Source organism: Solanum dulcamara, chromosome 10, assembly GCF_947179165.1.
Source record: "Solanum dulcamara chromosome 10, daSolDulc1.2, whole genome shotgun sequence".
Classification (NCBI taxonomy): Eukaryota; Viridiplantae; Streptophyta; class Magnoliopsida; order Solanales; family Solanaceae; genus Solanum; species Solanum dulcamara.
The window spans coordinates 14,298,138-14,304,055 of NC_077246.1; positions in this window are offsets into that span (position 1 = coordinate 14,298,138).

Genomic DNA, 5,918 nt, shown 5'->3' on the forward strand with positions numbered 1-5,918 from the left:
CAATGGAACCATTGGATTTTGATTTTAAGATCTCATTGACCCAAAACTCAATAAGTTGAAACCAAACCATTTTTAGCCCTCATAAAGGCCAAAATTCCCTTACAGCTTCTGAAAATACACAAAAACTCTTGCTAGGACTCAAATTACCCTTTGAATCTAACATAGTCATCAGAATTTAATTTTGAGCATTCGATCCCCAAATATTGACCAAAGTCAATTCTATGATAAAAAATTTAAATATTTCCAACTCAACACCTCAAATTCATGATATAACCCCGAATATGATTCCATCAACTTTCCTAGGCCAATTTCAACATTTCAAAATTGATGAATCAATAGAATATTACTTCGAGACCCGAAATTATGAATGACCTCAAGTACCACTTTTGAGTTATTTAAACCTCTAAAACTCAAAGTTTACCAAAAATCTTAAATATTTAGGAAAAACCATGAAATTGACTTTGGATATCAATCAAATATGACTCGAAGAAACTATCGGGATAGGTAAAGTGTTCTTTTACAAAAATTTCCAAAAAAAACCTTCAGGGACATTACATTGAGGTTCTGTGTGCTTGGGGGTATCTCACCCTAGGTGGTTGCTCGGCCATTTCATTCCTTTGGTCAGAAAGATTTGATTTCCCCGTGATGAGTACCCGGTGTCTATGAATCGAATTTGTATAATAGAAGCTTGTGGGGAAATTTGGCTGTGAGAATGGGGTTTTGCTAGAGTATGTGATGGTTAGTGTGTTATGAGTGGGTAGTGGCTGATTTAGGCTCACCCTGATTTTAGTAAGTATTGGTTTATCATTCTATCATAATTATGTGATGAAAGATTTGGTTCTGATGGCTATGTCCTGTCCGCTAGGACTGAGCTATTCATTTTACTAACGCACGCCTTCGGTGCTTGTTCACTCATTTATTCCATTCGTTGGAGAAAGCAGCTAAGATCAAGAAGAAGTTGGTTTGTAATCAACACTACGGGGGTGCTTGAGATAACCATGTCGAAGAGATAAGGATAGGCTAAGCGTGTCCCCCCTACTTTGTCAATCACAACCGTCTCGTCTATTCTATTCTCGAAAGCGTGTAGACAGAAGGCCCTTTTTCCCGTAGCTGGAACAACTTGTTCTTCCTGACCCGCCCTGGGTCATTTCTCAAGAACGAGAGAACCGCGTCTGCATCAGTCGAAGTGGTGGTTAATGTTCTTTAAATAAATGGTTTAGATGGATTTTGATTTAGATTTGGTCCATGGGATAGTCCGTGACATGGAAATTACTCCTAACTTATATATCCACCACAATTTGATTTGAAAGTTTAGTTTGGTAGTGGTTTCTGATGATATAATCTAAGGATGGGTTCACTTTGTGAAGATAAATACCATTGGAGGTTACACCTCAGACTCTTGATAGCATCGAGCATTTCTTTTCTTTTAATTTATGTTTGAAGATGAAGATGGTTTTTAGTGATGGACGATGTAATAAACCTAAATGTCATTTTAATATTTTTTGTAAAAATAACCATTTTACCCCTCCTAATAGTTTTCGTGAGTCATATTTGATTGATATCCAATGTCAATTTTGTGGTTTTGAATGAAAGGTTGATATATTTGGTAAACTTTGAGTTTTAAAGGTTTAAATGGCTCAAAAGTGGCATTGGAGGTCATTTAGAGTTTTGGGTCTTGGAACAAAATTCTATCGATTCCATTCATTCCAGAATTTTGAAATTGGTCTAGGAGAATTGACAAAATCAGATTCGGGGTTATATCATGGATTTGAAGTGTTACGTTGGAAATCTTTGAGGTTTTGGCCATAGGGTTGGCTTTGGTAAATATTCAATGATTGGATTCTCGAAACTAAATTCTGACAACTCCGTTAAATTTGGAGGGTGATTTTAGGCTTAGGGAGAGTTCATGTATATGTTTCGGAGGCTCTAAGGGCATTTTTGTCTTTTTGATGTTTGGAATTAGTTTGGTTGCAACCTTTTGGATTTCTAGTCAAAGAGACCTCGTAATCAAATTCTGATGGTTTTGTTGAGTCTGAAATATCGAATTTAGTAGGGTGGTTATATGGTTTGTTGTGTACGGGATTCTAATCGAATCCCAAGGGCCCAATAGAAGTATTGTTGGAAGTGAGTTCTGCTGTGTTAAAAGGTTGCAGGCTTTGCTAAAGGGAACACCCTAACGCTAAATCGAAAACCGGCATTTGTGCAGGCTTTGCTAAAGTGAAAGGTATGTCGCAAAAGAGACGTTCAGATTGTTTGGGCTTCGCTTAAGCGACATCACATATGGGTATAGACGGGGTTGAATGTGTTTTTCACCATTTTTGAGTTTTGGAAAGCTTAGGTAGGCGATTTCAAGAGGTTTTTTTGTGGAAAACCTATTGGGTAAGTGATTCTAACTCCTAATCTTCATAACCAATTGCATAATTGTGGATTTTAACTGGGAATTGATGATTCTAATTAGTGAAATTGGGTTTTTCAAGAACTTTGGAAAAAATGCTTTAAATGAGGATTGTGATCTGATTTGAGCTTGTTTTTCGAGACAGTTTTCACTAATTAGTTCCTAATACTTATATGAACATTTTCATGTATAAATTCTTGAATTTAAACACCATTTTCGGAATTGAAATTTGAGCATATTTACCTTTCCCCCCCTAAATTTCGTGTTCAAAGTATCATTGGACTTGGTTTCTGATTATGACACCCTATTTGACTAGATTAGGGCAATTCAGAGTATATTAGGAAGGGGAAGGTTCAGGTGGATTGATTGATTACGACTTGGTTAAGGAAAGTAGGCTCTTAAAACTCTATGTTAAAACTCTATGAATCAATTAGAATCCCAAATTTCCTTTTTGTTTACATGTTAGAGAGTAAATGGGATGAGGTTACGATTTGAATCATGACATGAAATAATCTAAAATTGATCGATGGGGTTAATATATGATGATATGTGTTATTGTAGAGATTTGAGTACTATATTTCGTGATTTAGATATTTAAGTATAGTTGATGAAATACTTTGATAGTCTGATTATGATTACGTATTGTTCAATTGATTTATTCCTCATTACTTGTGTGAGCTTGATGATTGCATCTGTTCATAAACAATGTGATGAGAGGTACATGACTATGAGACCGAGGTTATTTTTTATCAAAGATTATATTGTCGAGGTCACTTTTGGCGTGAAATTGTGAGACCGAGGTCATTTTCAGTCAGAGATTATATTGTCATGGTCAGTTTCAGCATGCGATTGTGAGACCAAAGTCATTTTCGGTTAGATATTACATTGCCAAGGTCACTTTCATCGGGAGAATGTGAGCCCGAGGTTATTTTTTATTAGAGATTATATTGTCGAGGTCACTTTTGGTAGGAGATTGTGAGACTGAGGTCATTTCTAGTCAAAGATTGTGAGATCAAGGTCATTTATTGTCAGAGATTATGATGCCAAGGTCTTTGCCGATGATTGTACACTTGAATGATTATTGAGTGTGCATATACATTTCCTATATATCTGTGTGTTACAGACTTGATGCTTATATGTGACTTGTGACTACTTGTACATTAAATCTTATGGTATTGAGAAATGATCTGAACTTATTTGAACTGTTTAGTATGAACTGTTAGGTTGAGCTGATTTCTGTGCAGGTTGAGTTATGGAGGTTCGATTGGGTTGGAAAGGAGTTCGTGTATCCTATTAGATTTACTTAGTTTTGCTAGTTAGCTTGCTAGGTACCGTGTAGTTTGGTACTCACCCTTGCTTCTACACTTGTGTAGGTTCTGAGGATGGACTTTGATCACCCATTCTTTCTGATCATTTGAGGCTTCCAGGAGTTTGAGAGAGATAGCTATTGGCATCCAGAGGACTATCAGATTTTCCTATACTTTTATGCTTTACTCTATTTGAGAGTTGAATACATATTGAGACTTATGTTTCATTTTAGTATTGTGTTTTAGTGGCTTGTACATGTGACAACCAATCTTAGGGTTATTTTAGTTGAAAGCCTTTCACTTTTGTTTATTACTTGCATATTTAGACTATTTTCCTCTTTATTTTCTATAAATATTGGTATTTAGGCTGACTTATCCAGTGGAAAAAGATAGGTTTCATCACACCTAGATTTAGGTCATGACATAAAGAAAGCAGTTACCGAAAAAGCCATTAAGGATTTCTCCCAAGAAGGAAATGGTGTGCTTAGATATCAAGGCTGATTTTATGTTCCCGATGTTGGTGGATTGAGGGAAATGATATTATTCGAGGCTCATAGTTCACAATATTCTATTTATTCGAATTCCACAAAAATGTATCAAGACTTGCGGGAAGTGTATTGGTGGATTGGTATGAAGAAGGATATTGTGAACTTTGTGGCCAAATGTCCTAACTATCAACAAGTGAAGATTGAGCATAAAAAATTGGGAGATTTAGCTCAAGATATTGAGATTTCTACTTAGAAGTGGGAAGACTTGAGTATGGATTTCATTACAAGTTTACCTTGTATCCGTTGGCAACATGATTCATTTGGGTGGCTATTGACCGAATAGTAAGTCGGCTCATTTTCTCCATATTAGGACTTCCTATTTAGTCAACGATTATGCTCGACCTTATATTAATGAGTTGATTAAGCTTTATGGTGTTCCATTATCTATCATTTCATACTGATTTATTCAGTTTTGGAGGTCTTTCCAAAAGGGTCTTGGTACTCAAGTTAAGCTTAGCATAACTTTTCACCCTCAAACAGATGGTCAAGACGAGCATACTATTCTAACCTTGGAAGACATGTTGAGAGCTTCTGTGATCAATTTCAAAGGGAATTGGGATGATCATTTTCTATTGAACGAGTTCGCTTACAGTAATAGCTACCATTGTAGCATTCAGATGGCTCCACTTGAGACCTTGTTTGTTAGAAAGTATAGGTTTCCTATTATTGGTTTGACATTAGTGAAGTTTTCTTGATAGGACCCGAGTTGGTGCATGAGGCTATGGAGAAGGTTAGATTGATTAGAGAAAGTTTGAAGTCTGTTAGAGTTTACAAAAGTCATATTTAGATGTGAAGAAAAGGGATCTTGAATTTGAGATTGATGATTGGGTTTACTTAAAAATTTTTACCCATGAAGGGTGTGATGTGTTTTGGCATAAAAGGAAAGCTTAGCCCCTGTTATGTAGGTCCCTACCAAATTTTGAGGCAGATTGACAAGGTGGCATATGAGTTGGATTTTCCTTCCAAGTTGGCATCAGTGCATTCGATGTTTCATGTTTCCCTGTTGAGAATGTGTAGGTGATCCTAGATCTATTGTGACTTTGGAAAGCATTGGTGTGAAAGAGAGCCTATCTTATGTTGAGGTTCCAGTTGATATTCTAGACGAGCAAGTTAGAAGGTTGAGGAATAAGGAAATGTCTTTCGTTAAAGTATTATGGAGGAACCAAGAGGTTGAAGGTGCTACATGGGAAGCAGAGGTTGATATGATGTCACAATCTCCTCATCTATTTACTTTTGTTCCTAGTTGAGGTATTGAGTTCCTTCATGATTCACTCCGTCAGATGTGTTTCAGTCATTCTCGTGTTTTCATATGCATGCATATTCTTGAAATGAGTTTTAAAGTCATGTTTTAGATTGTGATTAAATATTCTCTGTATTTATATATTTTTGATATGTTTTGCATTCATGTTGGGCTGTTATGTCTCCTTCCTATTCTATTCATGCTAGTTTGAGTCCTATTCAAAGATGAATGTCCCCAAGGAGAAGATATTATAAGCCCTCAGAAGTTGGGCAGAGAGAAAATAGAGTTTAAAAGAGGATTTCTCAAAGTTGTAGCTTTTTAGGGTCCTTCATGGAGCCCTTCACAAGTCAGAGAAGGTACCACGGGCCATGCAAGTCTACCGTGGAAATTTTAAGGAACATAGGAAGGGTCAATAATAGGGTTTACAG